Source organism: Girardinichthys multiradiatus, chromosome 9 (genome assembly GCF_021462225.1).
Source record: "Girardinichthys multiradiatus isolate DD_20200921_A chromosome 9, DD_fGirMul_XY1, whole genome shotgun sequence".
Classification (NCBI taxonomy): domain Eukaryota; kingdom Metazoa; phylum Chordata; class Actinopteri; order Cyprinodontiformes; family Goodeidae; genus Girardinichthys; species Girardinichthys multiradiatus.
This window is the reverse complement of record NC_061802.1, coordinates 36,286,765-36,305,935: the sequence shown is the minus strand read 5'-3', so window position 1 is coordinate 36,305,935 and position 19,171 is coordinate 36,286,765. Positions and strand designations below refer to the sequence as shown.

Sequence of the window (19,171 nt, the reverse complement as noted above, 5' to 3'; positions counted from 1 at the left end):
GAAATTCAGAATTTTGTAGTTCCTTACTGTTTTTATACTTTGCGCACATGCAAATTTGATTACATCTGTGTGAGATTGACAGCGTTTTGTTTCTTATGACATGCAAATCAATTATACTGAACGCATTAAAAGGCTTTTTACTGAACTATGTCAAGTTATATGCTCATAGCTTGATCCTGCTTTCAGGACTGACGCATTGTTAAATACAGCATATTTGTGAGTACTTCAGTCCAAGAAGACAGTTTATCAACATTCAGCATTGAAATGAACTGATCCCTACGGCTCAGGTAGCAGATTGTAACACATGTAAGGCTTTATTTTCTAATCACAAACAGCTTGACAAGCTGCATTAAATGTACAATAGCTGTAGACTAACATGTCACAAATTGGCATGTACAACAGCATATTTCATAACTTTGTAATATTGCTAATAAGTTGCATGGTAGGTCAAGCAATAAAATAATTTCTGGTTAATGCACATTGTGAAGGTCCAGCAAGGCTCTGGCTGTGTTGTACTTGTCCTTTGTGTGACACCGGTCCTTTACTCCTTCATATCTGTTGTAATAGGAGGGAAGAATGCATAATGCTATTATCAATAAACAGAAATAATGCAGATATTAATGCACAATAACAATAAATGGATGAAATGTGTCAAATATTCACCATTTTTGTTTTTTAATAATTATAATGCAATATAGTTTATTTCAATATTACTATCACAAAACAGCAACATTTTCCTACATATCGTTTATCAAATTACCATTACTACATAATCTGATTGCAGATTTATAATGTCATGGAGAAAGCCTGTACGTTTTCAAGTTGGTTTCAGAGAGTCTCTGTCATTTTGCTTGCCAATCTGACCCACATGCAGAACACTCAGAGAGATTATGAAGTTTAACGTGTTTATTTGTTCACAGGTCCGATGGAGGTGGGATCTGGGTCTGGAACCTCTCGGCTGCATGGAAAGGTAACAGGTAAGTAGAGGATGATGACAATGGGGATTTTGCGGTGTGAGGTATCTTACAGTTTGTTGCAGGTGCTGGTTCGCCGGAGGGGAGTTATTCCGGGTCTAGTAAGTTTGGTAAGCCTGGTCACTTTGATAACTGATCTTTCCACAGATCAGACCTTTGATTCGTTGTTTCCTTACTGATTTGGTCCAGTGGTGCCGCTCGCTGGAGGGTGGACAGGTTTCGCTCGGAGAAGCTGAGGTTATGGAGTCCAACTGCTGCCAGCAAAGCCTGACTGGAAATCTTGGCAACGGAGGTGAGATCAGGTAGGTTCTTCAAGGAGCTTGAACTGGGTCCAAAATTGAACCTGGAAAATAAGCGAGGACAAGACTGATAAGTCAAAACTTAGAATAAACATGGGTATCATAAACCTGGCCAGTTGAATGTACCACAGGGGCAAAACACTCAGCATGCTCCTTTTAAACCTCCCAAATTGATCACGGAGATGGAGAACACCTGTCCAAACCCAACAGCACACAAGCGACAACTAGAAGCGAAGCAAAGTAAATAGCAGGCACAAAAATACAAGCAGGAACTCCCAGAGCCCGGCTGTCTCGTTTTGCAGTCAGTTTCTGAGGGAGTTGCTGTGCTGGTTAGCCTCAAGGTAGGGGCCTAATCTGTGTTGGATTTGTCATACAAGTCGGCAGGTTTGCCTACAAAGTACATATTTTACAGCAACCAGTTCAAAACTCTATTGACTGACCGACAGTATCACACTTTGGCTCTTGTTTGAAACATTTGAAAATATCCATACCGCTAATAAAGTGATCAGAGCAAATCCGTGCCGTATTTGATGGCTTGTGTTTCCTCTGGATATTAGCCAGCCACACTCATCAACACAGGATGCTCAGTTGCAAAGTTGGCTCACTTTCACTTCTGATTCTCAGTATGTAATGAAAACTTCTCTTTACTGCTTTATCGCCTTTGTTCTTACACCCTTGAACCCAACAATGTACAACTGTTGTAGTCATCTTACGTGCGACCACGTGTGGAAAGCTGCTTCTGTACTATCACAATGGCGGCGGAGCACCCCCGATGTAGGACGTTTGACGTCATGTGGGAACTATCTTATGTGTTATGAAACAGCGCCATCTGTCATTAAAAAACTGAAGAAAAAAGGCATGCCAGTTACTAACCTCTCCAATGTTATCGCCAGCCTATCCAAAGCTAACAAGTGAATACTCTCCTTCTCATTTGCCAGCGCCAGCCACTCAGTTACCGATGCCGGCCTATCATTAATCAGATCAGTAGCTGGCTTCAGAATGGATATGGCCTCCTGCAACAAAAAAATAGCCACACTGGGTGCCCAATAGTCTTAATTTTGCCACTGACACCGTGCCACAACGTTCATTATCAGCTGATTGGGGTCTAACTTTATCAGCTCTCTCTCAGTTAGAGGGATTGTCGACCTCAGCTTCAATAGCTGTTCTGTCTGACTGGGGACATCACTCTAAGGCTGGGAAGATGTTGGTTCTGTGGTATGGTCTGAAAGCCTTTGTTACAGATGCTAAAACCCGATTCAGTTTTTGATTCAGAATCAAATCTGTAACTGTGCAAAAGAAATACTCTTGCTGAGTAAGCTGGACTTTCTGTACCACTGTATGTGGCCCTGAACACTCACTCTGAACAAAGTTAGAGCTATCAAACCCAGGGGAGATAGTGCGTACAGAAAACCACATGGCAAAGGGTGCGCTAGTGGGTTCACGCTGAAGGGTGTGTCCTGAAGATTTGTGGACAGTGCACATTACTTTTTGAGGTGAACAACTCCACCATCACTCAGCTGACATTGTTCCACACCTCCTCCACTATGACTGTGGAGCAGGTGGACTGCAACATACGTTTTCATAGACGGCATACAGAGAATACCAACTTTTTCAATGCCCTCAATGTCCAGCAAGAAATCTCTTTCTATCAGGGCCTTGCTGATGAAGGAATAGTCCACGGATAGACTTTGCAGCCTGTGCTCAGGGGGGACAAGGATCTAATCCTTATCCTGGAGCTACAGTATGTAGTATTCTTGTTGTCTTCCTTGCAGACCAGCTCCAAAATGTTTTCCAGTGCCTGTACAACCCAGGGGACTCAATAGCCAAGGTGGCATATTCCAGACTAAGGCAGACCTGGTGTGAGTCTTTGCTCGAAATGTGGTTCCTGCAGATGCAGGGACAAGCCCCTGAGTCTCTCTCTTCTCTGGTCTGAGGAAGGAGAGCTTCCATTTTGCTAGCTGGTTTGCCAACCAAAATGAGGCAACGTGTTAGCTAGTGGGCTCAACACTGATTGCTTTAGCTGGCTTGCCAAATCATTTGAAGCCAACTGCAGTGCTTAGTGGTCAGGTGTCCTAGGCTATAGTAAAGACCAGAACCAAAATTGCATGAGTGTGGCATCAGGGAAAGATTAGGCACCAATCTGTGGACGGTTGGGGTAGCTGACCAATAAGTGTTCCGAAGCGAGAAGCTGTTTTTGAGTGAAGCTGGTAGAAGATAAATTCTTCTGAGGATTATACAAAAGGGGCATATCCCATAGTGAGACATTAAAACGAATGCAATGAATGAGGACACAAACAGTTACTCTGACCAGAAACTGTTTACAGGTTCTGTTCTTCATACAGGTTTCACACAGGAACATCATTTATGTATTACCTCCCTTTTCAATTTCTTTCAGATCATCATCCTCTCATTAATTATCCCTCCAACGCAAACAGGATAGTTTAAACATCCATAATATAGTATTCTCATAAATCCCTTTTGTCATTTTTGGTGTTGCCCCTCCTGGACCAGCAGTTTGCTTCAACCTCCACAACCACCTAATCTGGGTTTATACTAAATCAAACAGTAAACAGAGTTCCTCTCTGCACACAAGATAATAACAGCTTTTAGCCCATAACCTAGCCCTTAAATTCAGACCTTCCACGTATGATTCAGGTTATGCTGAGGTAATGATAAATGATTAGGTCATGACCCAAAACTGGTGGTTATTGTGTAGAGTTAAAAGAAATATTTCAGGGGCTGCCACCTCTCAAACACTTACTTACTTTTTGAAGACTTACAAAAGGGAAGATTTTTCCTTATGACCTGTAAAGATTTGTGTCAAGGCCTTGGTTGGTCAGCTGAGTGTTTGAGTGATACTGAAAGTGAAAAATTTAAAGGGGTAATCTTCCTCCAGAGTTTATGGGAAATCACTAACACCATAGTCTGCAAAGCTTCAGTCCCACAATTTTATTTGTACCCTTCTTTTTGACTAATTAGACATGGTTAAACGTGAAGTTGTTATTCTGTTTATATCAAACACACACACACACACACACACACTCTTGTTTTGCTATATGTAGTGAGGACCATGTGTTGACTCCCATTGACTTCCATTGATTTTCAGTCATTTTCAACCCTTTCTATGCCCTAACCCTGACAATAACCCTAAACCTAACCATTACCAGTGCATGCCTAACCCTAACCTTAACCTAAAGTCAATTCACACCTTAGTCCTAAACCTAACCATTAGCAAAATAGGTCGTGAGGACCAGCAAAATGTCCTCACTTTGGTACAAATGGTCCTCAATTTGATGGTGAAATCGAGAAAATGCTTCTAACTGTGATGCCAAGAAAAGAACACACACACACACACACACATGCACACACACACACACCCACACACACACACAGAAAGGATTTCAGGTTATAATGTGAAAGACAATCCCCATGTCCAGAGTAAGAAAACAGACTTTTCTTTCTGGTGATGAGTTGTATAACAGCACTAAATAATCTGACATCTGTGCAGATGTCCAGTTCACTTGAGAAATGAAATTTTACAAGAACTTATAAAATTTATCTTTTCAGTTTAATGTGATGCTTAGGAGACTATTCTTTCCTCGGTTCTGCTCTTCTCTCCAAAGTCACCTCACAAAGCCCTTTGTTGTGTTTCCCTTTCAGAGATTTGTTTCAGCATCACCGTTGGTTTGAGCCCAGTCTCGCCCCTCTCCACAGCCACAACAATGCACACATTATTGAATCATTAAACCACCGACCTCTTGCTTTATAGACAGCCCAGAACCTCTGGAGTGCCTGAGGAGAGCTTACAGGATGAGAGTGGGAAGATAGCACAGTAGAAGCTTTGTGAGATGAAACAAAAGCTGTGTTCAGTTCAAGAATTTTTGCTGGTGTCTCTCACCATGGGCCACTGGAGGTTTGCCAGGGTAGTGTCATCTTGGGCTAGAAAGAAACCGCCTGATGGGTTTTCAAGGATAGTCTCATTACTTTTTTTCTTTGGCCTGCTGTGAAGATGTGTTGATTAAATGAGTTTCTTTTCTGTTTGACTGAATCTAAGAAGTCTTAAGCATGCATTTCTTATGAAATTATAATTCAATATTAATAAGAAAGCCACCTTCTCAAAAGGAAAATTAAGCAACCTTGATGGGCCACACACACAATAGGATAGAGATGATTGATGACGCGCTACTGATATGTGCTTTGTTTGGATTAAGGCAGACTTTCTGAAACTTCGATAGGTGAAAGAGCATTCAGGTCAGAAGTGAAAGGTGGAGAGGTCGCAACCTATTCTATGGGAACTATTTCCATGTTGCTATGGGAACTACAGAAACCCAGAGATGGAAGGATTTCCTGTTTACTGGGAGACTGAAAAAGCATTTTGAAATCTTCTCCCTTTCTTCTTCTCAGACCTGTATCAGTAATGATGCGTTTTAACAGAGCCTGAAAATGTGTGCCTGAAGGTGCCAGAATAAGATTAAAAGTCCACTATGTTCTCCACAACCTAAATGGCTCGTTAGAGCATAAAGTGGCTGGATTGCCCCAAATTTGTTTATTAGCTATTGAAGATAGTTCTGATGCTGCTAAACGCTTAGAACTTCCCAATTACAGTTTTCCTTACTATTTTCTGAGTTCCTAAGATATGGCCATGATGGTCTTACCATGTACTCCAGTAATGCCTTGGTCCCTGGCCTGACACAGCTCTTTTTGACCATATCAGGGTGCAGCTGCACATGGGGAGACATCGCTCCACTACCATTATGCAACTGCCATGAGTCTATAACACAGGGAAGCCCGCACACAATTCCAAGGCCAGCTCCAGTACAAGATGCCTAAGCTGACTATTTTGTTTTTTGGTATTTGAGATGAATGGATGAGTCTTTGTTAAGTTCCAGTGGGATGCAATGTACATAGCAGCTCTGCTGCCAAGAGTGTTGCAATAACTTACCTGAAGTACTGCCTACAAGGAGTGATCATACTGAGGTTGTAGTCTGGGCATGAGGCCCCAGTGGTAAGGTATGCTTTAAAGTCTTGATGTCCAAGTCAAGCATTTGTATAATAATGAACCTGTTATATTAGGTTGGGGGATTTGCAACCAACATGCAGATAGAAGCTTGGGAGTGGCATGGTAAGTAGAATAGTATTTAATAATATAAACTGGTAAACTTACAGGGTTGCGACAGCAACACAAGCAGGTAAACAGACGAGGAGCAGGTAGTAATTAGGTAAACAACAAAAACCAGAGAGTATAAATACACTGGTAGGCTGGAAAACGGACCAATGAACAGGGGAGATAATCAGGAGAAATCTGGATCAGCTGGTGAGAGGGAGAATGCAGGGCCACTGAAGGAGGTAGGCTAATTAACACAGATGAGCAGAGACATAGAGAATTCCAGGGAAGTAACATAAATATCTAAACACAAGAATGAACCATAAACCTAATCTAAAAAGAATGACAGAAACTAAACATGAAACAGGGAGGAAATCTAACAAAATATAAATGTACACAATTATGAGAAATAACAGCAAAGGATAACATTTAACAGGACAATAAGGAAATAAAATTCCTAACACAGGCAGATCGTGACAGAACCATAATATAACAATATAATTAACCAACATTCATTGCTACTGAGCTATTTCCTTATGATAGTTCTCCATGAAAACAGCTTTACATGAGAAGTGTTAGCACTTTACAGGCAATGATGATGTTGACTCAAAACAGTCCGGGCAGAAATGGGTCTGATGAACTGTCTTTGTTATCTCAATAGATTTTGGTCTAGCTTTGGGAGGCTCAGTGACACTTGAGTTCTATTTGGGGTCTCAAATCCAGAGGCTGGATATGTTAAATACATGTTACACTTAGTTTACCAAAACTGTCAGCTCCAGTTCCTATTAAAATGAACTCCACATTTACAGTGCAGCACAGACCACAGCTTGCTGTTTTGGCTGGTTTAGCTGCAGTGTGGGGTAATGCTAACAACAGGCAGAACACCAAACTGTCATCACATACAAACTGAACATTCAGTAAGCAAGCATTTGAACTCCAATGCTTTGATTTGATTACTACAGTCTTTGTTTTCCTGTTATGAAACTGAGTGACATATTTGTTTTTCTAGAGTGAGTCACATGGAAAAATGGTAACCCAACACAAAGCCTCAGTGCGGAGGTCTTACAAAGCATAGGAGACATTCCAGCGTAGGCTGTTTAATTGTATATTCTCAAAGTGATTTTTGATTTTTCAAGAAGAGTGATGGATTTTCTTTTAGAAGCAGCTGGTTTTGCTGCATTCACTTTATCGACTGTGTTTAAAGAAGAGGGTCATTGTAAAACTAGGACAATTCTGGTCATAGTTTTGCCACTCAATCCTAAATATAATATATTTAGGGAGAAGCTGCTGAGGTGAGAACTAATACGTCACAGTGAGAACATCCAATCTTGATGTTCATGCTGGCCCACTGGCTCTTTCTAAAATAAATTTGTATGTATGCAGCTCAGCAAGCATATATATATATATATATATATATATATATATATATATATGTATGCATACACTGCCTGGCCAAAAACAAAGTCGCCACCAAAGAAAACAAGGTCACACACTAATTTTTCGTTGGACCGCCTTTAGCTTTGATTATGGCACTCATCCGCTGTGGCATTATTTCAATAAGCTTCTGCAATGTCACAAGATTTATTTCCACCCAGTGTTGCATTAATGTTTCACCAAGATCTTGCATTGATGATGGTAGAGTCTGACCAGTGCACAAAGCCTTCACCAGCACATCCCAAAGATTCTCAATGGGGTTAAGATCTGGACTCTGTGGTTGCTAATCCATGTGTGAGAACGATGTCTCATGCTCCCTGAATCACTCTTTCACAATTCGAGCCTGATAAATCCTGGCATTGTCATCTTGGAATATGCTCGTGCCATCAGGGAAGAAAAAATCCATTGATGGAATAACCTGGTTGTTCAGTATATTCAGGTAGTCAGCTGACCTCATTCTTTGAACACCTACTGTTGCTGAACCCAGACCTGACCAACTGCAGCAACCCCAGATCATAGCACTGCCCCCACAGTCTTGTACAGTAGACACATGGCATGAAGGGTGCATCACTTCACCTCTCTTCTTACCCTGATGCACCAATCACTCTGGAACAGGGTAAATCTGGACTCATCAGACCATCTGACTGTCTTCCATTGCTCCAGAGTCCAATCTTTATGCTCCCTAGAAAGCTGAAGCCTTTTTTTCTGGTTAGCCTCACTGATTAGTGGTTTTCTTAAGGCTACACAGCTGTTCAGTCTCAATCCCTTGAGTTCCCTTCGCATTGTGTGTGTGGAAATGCTCTTACTTTCACTATTAAACATAGCCTGGAGTTCTACTGTTGTTTTTCCTCAATTTGATTTCACCAAACGCTTAAGTGATCGCCGATCACGATCATTCAGGATTTTTTTCCGGCACATTTCTTCCTCGAAGACGATGGGTCCCCACTATCCTTCCAGTTTTTAAATTTAAATTTTCTCTGCTTGATGCATGCCAATGATTTCATCCTTCTGAAACAGACTGACATCTTTTCCAAGGCCACAGAATGTTTTTGTTTTTTTCCTTTTGATCTGGTCAAGTATGAGGCTTCTTGATCAGTCACATAAAAAGAGGAAAAATTATCTGATTGTACACTTTTCCTATTTACCATTTATTAATTTTGAAATTTCATGTGAACCAAGAGACCAGAAGACACTGGAGAACCCAGAGAAAACACATGCATCAGTGAGTAAAGCAATTCAGCTTCACACAGAATGGAGTAGGGAAACAGAGATAGAAATTTGAGATCCCCTTTCCAAACACTGGACAAACATGGACATCTGTTCTAAGGCTATTTAATGAAAGACGTTCCTCGTCTTTACATAGCCCAGAAAAGAACTTAAAAATGTTTTTTTTTTAGCCCATTCGTCTTATTCAAATTTAGTCTCAGGATGACACTGAAAGTTCAGCGTGGTTAGCCCATTTAATCAACCACATTTAGATATCAACACTTCTTATCTTCACTTTTCAACCAGCCGTGGTATCCAACACACCATTATGCAACTTTAGTCATGACTTTCATTTGATCTGGCAAATGCAGAATAATGCAAATGGATGTGTGTTTGGCAAACAAATGCTATCATAGCACAACTGGTATTAATACTTAATATTTCAAGATAATGCATCACATTCTCCATCCATCCATCCATCTGTCATTTGTCTGTACTTGCTTATTCATGCAGGGTGGTAGCAGGGCTGCCCAGGTCCTCAGTCCATCACAGGGCAACACAGAGAGACACAACCATGCACACACTCACTCACATAGAACAAACAGCCATGCAGTCATACACCAAAGGACAATTTACAGAAATCATTTCAACTAACATGCACATAATTGGACAGCACATGCATGGGGGGATCATACGACTCCATGCTGAAGGCTTCGATTTTAGTCTAGGACCTTCTTACTGCCAACTGCTTTGGACAAGCTAAAGAGCAACGCACGATGAGTATCATCAACTGGTGCGTACCAGTTGGAACTGTTATGACACACTAGACACATCTTGCTGAAGTGTGAACTGTGCAAACAGAGTAAAGATTATTTGACTTCAGCCATGGGTAGTTTTAACAGAATCATTGACACTTAAATGGAACAGGTTCAAAAAGAATGACCTTGTATGTTTAACATCTGCCAACCTCAGACTCTGGGTTGCTCAGAGCTACTGTCTCATTTATCCTTCATTTCTGTTATCATCCTCCGCTCATATAATAATCACTTACCTCTCCTTCTTAGTGCCCTGTCAGAACCCTGCTGGGAAACCAGAAGACCAACCACAGCACATTTAATTTTCAGTAAACCTGTTAAACCGTTACCATGTGTCTGTAAGTGTTGCCTGCACTAGAGTGGTTCTTTAAACAAACATGACAATTAGTCCCTTTTAGATCAGTTTTACAGTATAGTTACAAAAAGTGTTATGATTCTGGCACGTCTGCTCTACCCTGTCTCCCTGGCTGAAATCAGCAGATTAGATGCACCTGGTGGCTGCTGCAGTGTAGTGCAATCTGTGGAATGCCAAGCACCTGTGTCTTCCCTGATATATACTGACTCTGACAAGCAGATGGTGCCAGATTTTTTAAATCCATTCGTGTGAGTAGATATCCAGCGTTCCTTCCTGTCTGATCTTTGTTATTGACCTTGCCTTGCCTTTAGGATTTATGACTCTGCCTGCTCCCTGTCGGACTATTTGGATTCTGGTTGTCGACCTTGCTTCCTGCATCTGGTTTATGCCTCTGCCTGCCCCTTACCTGACGTCTCTTGTTCCGATCGTTGACCCTGTTTCTGTCCTTGGATTATTGAGCCAGCCTAGCCCTCGGATTATTCAGCCTGGAGTCACTTCTTACCTGTGCTGTGGAGATCACCGCCTGCCGCCCACTGAGGTTTCCCCTCTGGGTTTCAAGTTCCACTCAAGACAAAAGCAGGTTAGTGGCTTTTCTGATCCCTGCAAAATCTGGAGAGACTACAAGTCACTAATCCCTCTTTCTGCCTCAGTGATTCCTGGAAGATGTGAGGAGTGTTACCTGTGTGACGTTTTCCTGTGGCTGAATAAGCCTTTTAAACTTTCAGTACTGTGTCTGGCTGAATCTTGGGTCCGCCTTTTTCTGATTCATAGCAAAAAGTTCAAAGTGCATTTAAGGCAGGTATTTTTTGTCTGGCTTCAAATATGGAACCTACCAAAAAACGTGAAAACAAAAAGCAAGAGGAAGGAAGGATGGCTATTAGACAGATGTGCCACAATTAGCCGATCCACCTTAAGAAGGTAAGGACATGTTTGAATGTTTGTTTTTAGCCACTAGTGACCTTTTAGTTTTCACATTTTTAAATGAGTAAACAGAAAATAGTGTGGAGAGGGGAAATGGCATTTAAGAAATGTCAGCGGGCCAGGACTCGAACCCACTACATTGCTATTAGTTTAAATAGAATAGGATAACAGCTTTGAATGAAACCATGAACATTATTTATGCCATCATATAAATATTCTCAAAAAAAGAGTAGGCAGATTAAATAACGGGACTTTATTTTTATTGCTGGTGAAGACCAGAGCTGCTGTAAATGTTGTTTGAGGCAACTCCCTCTTTGTCAGGTTATTTGTGCTCTTTGGATGTAGTTCATTGTGCAGCTCTGCTTTTGTTGTATAATGAGGGTCTGATTTTCCTAGGCCAGCTAAGTTAAAATAAAGCAAAGTAATAATGCTAGTGTAGATACTGTAGCTGCCATGTACAGTGCCTTGCGAAAGTACTCGGCCCCCTTGACCTGGTCAACCTCTTGCCACATTTCAGGCTTCAAACATAAAGATATAAAATTCAAATTTTTTTTTAAGAATCAACAAGTGGGACACAATCGGGAAGTGGAATGAAATTTATTGGGTCAAACATTTTTTACAAATAAAAAACCGAAAAGTGGGGCATGCAATATTATTTGGCCCCTTTACTTTCAGTGCAACAAACTCACTCCAGAAGTTTGTTGAGGATCTCTGAATGATCCAATGTTGTCCCAAATGACTGATGATGATAAATAGAATCCACCTGTGTGTAATCAAGTCTCCGTATAAATGCACCTGCTCTGTGATAGTCTCAGGGTTCTGTTCAAAGCGTAGAAAGCATCATGAAGACCAAGGAACACACCAGGCAGGTCCGAGATACTGTTGTGGAGAAGTTTAAAGCCGGATTTGGATACAAAAAGATTTCCCGAGCTTTAAACATCCCAAGGAGCACTGTGCAAGCAATCATATTGAAATGGAAGGAGTATCAGACCACTGCAAATCTACCAAGACCCGGCCGTTCCTCTAAACTTTCATCTGGAACAAGGAGAAGACTGATCAGAGATGCAGCCTAGAGGCCCATGATCACTCTGGATGAACTGCAGAGATCTACAGCTGAGGTGGGAGAGTCTGTCCATAGGACAACAATCAGTCGTACACTGCACAAATCTGGCCTTTATGGAAGAGTGGCAAGAAGAAAGTCATTTCTCAAAGATATCCATAAAAAGTCTTGTTTAAAGTTTACCACAAGCCACCTGGGAGACACATCAAACATGTGGAAGAAGGTGCTCTGGTCAGATGAAACCAAAATCAAACTGTTTGGCCACAATGCAAAACGATATGTTTGGCGTAAAAGCAACACAGCTCATCACCCTGAACACACCATCCCCACTGTCAAACATGGTGGTGGCAGCATCATGGTTTGGGCCTGCTTTTCATCAGCAGGGACAGGGAAGATGTTCAAAATTGATGGGAAGATGGATGGGGCCAAATACAGGACCATTCTGGAAGACAACCTGTTGGAGTCTGCAAGAGACCTGAGACTGGGACGGAGATTTATCTTCCAACAAGACAATGATCCAAAACATAAAGCCAAATCTACAATGGAATAGTTCACAAATAAACGTATCCAGGTGTTGGAATGGCCAAGTCAAAGTCCAGACCTGAATCCAATCGAGAATCTGTGGAAAGAGCTGAAGACTGCTGTTCATGAACGCTCTCCATCCAACCTCACTGAGCTCAAGTTGTTTTGCAAGGAAGAATGGGCAAGAATTTCAGTCTCTCGATGTGAAAAACTGATAGAGACAAACCCCAAGTGACTTATAGCTGTAATTGCAGCAAAGGGTGGCGCTACAAAGTATTAACGCAAGGGGGCCGAATAATATTGCACGCCACACTTTTCAGTTTTTTATTTGTTAAACAAGTTTGACTCATCCAATAAATTTCAATCCACTTCACAATTGTGTCCCACTTGTTGTTGATTCTTAAAAAAAAATTGAATTTGATATCTTTATGTTTGAAGCCTGAAATGTGTCAAGAGGTTGAAAAGTTCAAGGGGGCTGAGTACTTTTGCAAGGCACTGTAACTAAATATGTGTATTGCAACCTCCTTTATTTTGTATATCCATAATCTCAACTAAATAATGTTTTGTTGAACAGATCAAGTAGTCTGTCTGCTTCTTTTTTTTTTTTTTTTTCAACAGCAGGTAAATATCATCTACATCTGTCTTTGACAGGTGCTCTGAGGAAATATTAACCACATCTATTCACACATCATTACTCTAAAAGTCTGTTTTTACTGTGCCATTATCATGGCTAAGCCTTTAAACTGTCATGAACCTTCAAAAAGACAAAACAATATAAACTGTAACTTTTAAATGGATTCTCAGTTTGTTTATTCAATTCAGTTTTGCCACATATTTGACCTTCTCCAAAGGATTGCATTTAAGAAAAGCAATAGTATCTATAACTTAAAGTATTTTATAAAACATTTTATTATGCTAACATTTGAGAAGTAAATTATATCTAATGCTAAATATAGTTTACAAAGGAATGCAGACTGCAACCATGAATATTAATTTAAGTTAGCTTGTCTGAATAATTAAATCTTTAGTACATGCAGCTGTTGACACCAAACCATAACATTGCCTAGGGCACCAAAATGGCTAGAGCTGGCGATGGATGGATGGATTCAATAAATATTTAGTTAATGGCATAGGAAATGGGTCTGGAAATACTAATACATTTCACCACTCTTTTCTCTTTTTCCATATTTCTACAGACCTGGAAAATAAGTTCCTACTTTACCAGACTGAATAGGAGCCCTTAATTATTTGTTTTCTCCTAAATTAGCAATTTAGCCTTTCAATACAGATGTAATTTATTGCATGGCACTGGATGAACAATATCCCATAAGCTATTTGCAGTCTGACCACTAGATGTGATATATTGTTACAGAAGCCAAACAGAATATATTGAAACTCAAAATGTCGATGTGAAAGTCAAATGACCTTCTGGGTTCATATTCAGCAGATGCCACGTTGACTCACGCACCAACAAGCTCCTCTCCTTCTAATTTCTGTGGTCACTGACAAGTTCAAACACATGCATACTCATGTTTGGCCAACCAGGCAGGCTCAGCTGTAGCACACAGCAGTGGAATGTCAGTCAGCACCATCGGCATGCAAAGAGATTCAAGAAGAATTACTCAACTCAGGGGACTTAAGTACACAAGCGTCACCTTCTATGGAAGTGGTTCAGTAATATTCATTATTCCTCCATCACTTAGAGGAATCCAGGGACCCTGCATGCGTAATAAACCCGCACACTCATCTGCTTCCTCTGTGTCATGGTAATGGCAACAATGTGTGGCTATTAAAGACTTCCAGAGAGACATGTTTAACCTCTCACCAAAGGTTGCAGGATTTTACTCATGAAAGAGAGCCTTGCTGAACATATTGCATGCATCCCACTAAAACAGTATTAAAACACTGAATTGGCCCCTAATGAGGTTGGAGAAACATTGTGTCGATGGACCTTCACTCTGAGAGCAGTAAGCAGAGAGTGCAGTTCAGTGATAGTCTAGATTTATGTGTGCCAGGCATGCTCACCATCTCTTCTTACTGCAGGGCCATGGTTCAGTAATGCAGGCAATGCTTTGATCTTCAAACATGGTTGCTATAAATGATACTAAGAACGACTCCTCCAAATCCTGCCTGACCACAGCATTGCCAGGAACAAAGAGCAGATACACAGTATCACTGCAGATGCTCAATGAGTGAAAAAGGATAATGTACGCTGCGGCATCGTTACCCACTGACGCACCAAAGTTGGTGGGGTTTATTTTTGCAGAGGGAGAGGCTGGAAATATGGAGAAGGAAACATGATAAGTGATATTGGTATGAATATAATTCTGTTAACACACAGTACATTAACAGGTAGAGGTGTTTTTTGCTATCTGCCAGTGGTAGAATCACTACAACTATTTGATGGCAATAGGACCAGCTGTGTCGCACCGGGATCCTGATCAAGAGATTTTGAATGATCTGGATCAATGTCTAGGCTTCAGCCCATTACCTGCATCATGGTGTACTGTATAACTTACAGCAGATGTTTCATCCCAAGTCCATGTCAAGTCTCAAGAGTCTAATAATTAAAAGAAACATTTCTTCATCAAATGCATCACTCTGTCACACTGCATTAGATGGGAATTTAAACCTGTAATGTTTCTCCTTAGGCTTAATGTAACATTAACATTTTACAATTGTCTTATAATCTTTAACATTTACCAAAAAGTTATCTTTCAAATCTCTAATATTTAATTCAGTATGCATTTTGACCTGCTTTATATTATTTTAAAACTTATAAAGTGTAATATTTATCAATTTGGTAATTAAAATATGCCTTATGTTCAATGGAAAGTTATCAAAAAAGACTAATATTCTTCATTTGTAATGAAATAATTAGTACTCGTTTTTGCAATGTGTTCATGTTGTCCACTTCTTCTCAATATGCTGTACTGCATAAGGTTTGGAGGCTTTTCTTTATTAACCGTATTCTACATCTACATTTTAAATCTTTGTTGTCAAGTCCAAACACTGAACATGTTTCAATATATGTAATGTAAGAAATGCATACGGTGCAGAGTACCGAATAAAGGAGGGATTATGAAAGAACAGAAGAGGAAGTGCTTTTATTTTGAAGAACTGGAAATGTCTTTGTATTAAATAGCTTAACAGCCAGATAATGTCAGATGTAAGTTAAGATTTACATCTGACAAGAAGTCATTTATTAGTTTGAGAGACATAGATGAGGTGATTACTATGAAGCCACATGTAACAGGAGCAGATTGTTATGAGCCATTAAAAGCCACAATCTGCGAACATCAGTGGTTAATAATTCAACCGCATCCTTTTTTGATTGAAATACAGTCATATTCAATAAATTGGAATGTTTGTTTCTCAGATTAAAAGTACCTTTTGAAAATTACAACCTTTAAGCAGGTATTAAACATGTTTTTCATTAAGACCACATTTCTGTATTAAACATGTTTTTTTTATTGGTTGTAACATTCTAATCTTCAAATCTTCAAAACATAACTAACAGAAATAAAGGCTTTAGCTTACATACCAGTTTGCTTTCACCATAATTGGATAAGATAAAGATTGCACATAGGACTCAAACCACATGTTGTGGTAAAGTCACAGGTCATGGCACAAATCTAAGTCGAGCCTGAATCTTTAGTTTTCTCAACTAAAATATGATTCAAATCCAAGTCTCCAACTCAAGTCTCCATCTCTGAGAGTTTTAAAGTTTTAAATATCACATACTGGAACAGTTACAAATCAGATGTGTATAAAATGTTATCAGATAAAGTGTTATCAAATGCAGAAAAACCAAGGAATTGACTTTATCGTAAACACGTGAAAAGTGAATGACCCAGTTGTCTGCTGTCATCAGGGGAGGAACAAAAAGCCAGAGATCAGACTAAAGCCAAGCGAAGTCATGTTTTTTATTTCCTCAGACATGAAATGTCCATAGTCTAAATTAAGCATGTGGATCGATTTCAGTCCAGGATTACACACGTCATCGTGTCTCTGTTATGTATCTGCTTGAAACCCATCAGTCCATTTATTCATCTATTACGTAAAAATTCCCCTGATCATATTTAGGTCGGTTAGCAGACCTGGAAGCAGTCCCGGCATGCTTTAACGACAGGTTGAGAATGTTCTGCATGAAGTTAAAGTCTAACACAGGATGAATGTACAGAAACCCTCTATGTAGATCCTTGTTGAGCCCGAGTTGGCCTTTATTTGTGGACTTAGCACATTCTCCACCTTCGTTTCACATGGGTGCTCTGCTTTCCCTTTACATGCAGATTTAAAGAACCAGAAGATCATCTTGAAGTAATCCTTTGTACTTGAATTTCACCACCAAGTATTAAACTAACCTGGGCAAGAGCTCTTGTAGAAAAATATTAATTTAAAAATCTTTGGTGACAAATGTTTTTCAGCTATGCAGCCTTGGTCAGTGAATGATTGTGATTCCAGTAAGCATTTTGAAGCCACCTGCTGCTGCCAGATATTTCACTTTCAAAGACAGCTGCTTGAATTTGTGTGCACATTTGGTTTCATGCGTTTGTGGCCATGTGTGTGTGGGTGGGTGTCCAACACACATTCCTCTTAGATGGAGTAAGTTCACTGGAGGAGACCCTGCTGACTAGCCTATTGAGTGTGTGAGGACCATGAGGGAAACAAGAGAGAGAAAAGAGAAAGTGATCGAGGCTGGCTATCAGTGCTGCAGTTAGTAATTCCACAACACACACAAACAACTCTTACACACTCAGAAGTTAACCTTCCTGGATCCCCAGGGCAGCTTTCTGGTTTAGTTCACTCAGAAATCCTTTTCTAAACTGAAAGACAGCTGTTGTTTGCCTCTGCCACATGTACACATGGTCACCCCCACTGAAGACCCCCAACACCAGGCCCCTGAGGAGGTATCTTGGAAGCTCCCGTTGGTCTTCCTCCCGTCCAATGTTTCTCTTCGTGGGAGCTCTGATTACACAGGGGCTCAGAAGTGCATTTAGAAGCTGGATCCCATCTAATGCTTAGTGTGTTTTTGCTGTAAACCACAAAACAGTGTTCTAGATTTTCTAAGGATTGAAGTATTTTGTACATTAGCATTTGCTGTTATTAGTTTTAACTTCACAAATTATATCCAATCAGAGTAATATATAGCAGGTTTACAAAAGTCAAATGAGCCAAAGAAAATTAAAGGGGTAGTCCAGGAGTTTTGTAATGAGGTTCATAGATGTTTAAAAACAGAAACTACTTTACCTGAAATAGATAATGTTCTTGGTGCCTTCATTTATCATAAATCCAGAATAGTTGGACTTGGAGGCTGAAGCTAACAACTATTCTGAGAGGGACCAAGACCCAAGTGGACTTCTACCATGGAAGGCAGTCCTAGTCTGGTACAGTATAAAAGTAGGACACTGTAAAAACAAAAAACAAAAATATTTGAGCTTTTTAAGTGAACGCTATTTTATTGTTTTTTTTTATTCTATTGTATTTCTTTTAGACAGTTTCTTTGGCCTAAAACTTTTGAGACTTTGGTTTTATAATGTGTTTCACACAGGAACAACATTGGGGGGCACCTCATTCCTACATTTCCTGCATAAACTATTGTCTACAACTCTGTAAACAACTGTCCGCCACAAAGGTGACTACATTTTACAGGTTTATAAAATGTTTGCATAAACCACTTTGAATTTTTTGAGGTTGAAGTTGTTTTAGGATGATACCAAGAGGATTGTCTATTGAAGGTAAGATGTTATTTTCTCATAAAGCTTTGAAAAACAGAGCATCCCTTTCAACCTTACTGCAACAGAAAAAAAACTAAGAACAATTGCCAAAAAATTCAAACATGTTAAAATTAGGAACTAGAGAAGTAAACAATAATCTATAACTCCAAAGAGGATAGTTTTGGTTTTTGCAAAGTATTTACATCATATGTCAGTGTTTCATCTGCAGCAGACACTGTGCAGCACCCTCTTAGTTTTAAGAAGCAGGCAGGATTTGTCACGGACAAGTCAAGCTAGCCAAAGCCAAGAAAAGCGCCACCAAAAGAGCAAATGTTTTTGCATTTTAAAAAACTAAAAATTTAGAACATAACTATATCCTAATTTGGGTTTTGTTGCTTAGATGCTTTGTGCACCAGCTGAAGTAAAATCCGTGACGCAAAATGCTGACAATGTAGTACACTAAAGTTCAGTGGCTGTCAAAAGCCTGCATAAGTCAGTTAAAATTTCATGTTTTTGTGATGTAAAAACCTTACAAGCCTTCTTTTTTTACATTTTCTCCTCAACAGATCATATTATTCAGTTGAATAGTGCACCTTAAATGTCACGTTACATGAAAAGGGGCTATGAGATATTTTATCAAGTTGTCTTTTTCAACATCACAAAAACATGGTCTGTTAACAGGGGTATGTACACTTTTGAACAGCCAACCCTGTCTTTTTTTACTCTATCTCTCTCTCTCTCAGTCATGCACACACACGTACACC

General features: G+C 40.0%; 2 long non-coding RNA genes across 3 annotated transcripts in view; both read right to left on the bottom strand.

Annotated features, from left to right (window-relative positions):
• Nucleotides 1–299: 299 nt before the first annotated feature.
• LOC124874248 overlaps nt 300–19,171 on the bottom strand; it is a 31,595-nt gene continuing 12,723 nt past the window's right edge. The window contains exons 3-5 of one of the 2 annotated variants that reach the window (XR_007039734.1): nt 1,028–1,317; nt 814–958; nt 300–555 (exon numbers count right to left, since the gene is read on the bottom strand). This is a non-coding gene — a long non-coding RNA (uncharacterized LOC124874248). Of the gene's footprint in view, nt 959–1,027; nt 1,318–19,171 lie in introns of both variants that reach the window. The other variant, XR_007039733.1, reaches the window with a different exon arrangement.
• Nucleotides 16,597–18,106, bottom strand: LOC124874249. Its single transcript, XR_007039735.1, has 2 exons — nt 17,941–18,106; nt 16,597–17,725 (listed from the first exon to the last, which is right to left on the bottom strand). It is a non-coding gene; the product is annotated as an uncharacterized LOC124874249 (long non-coding RNA).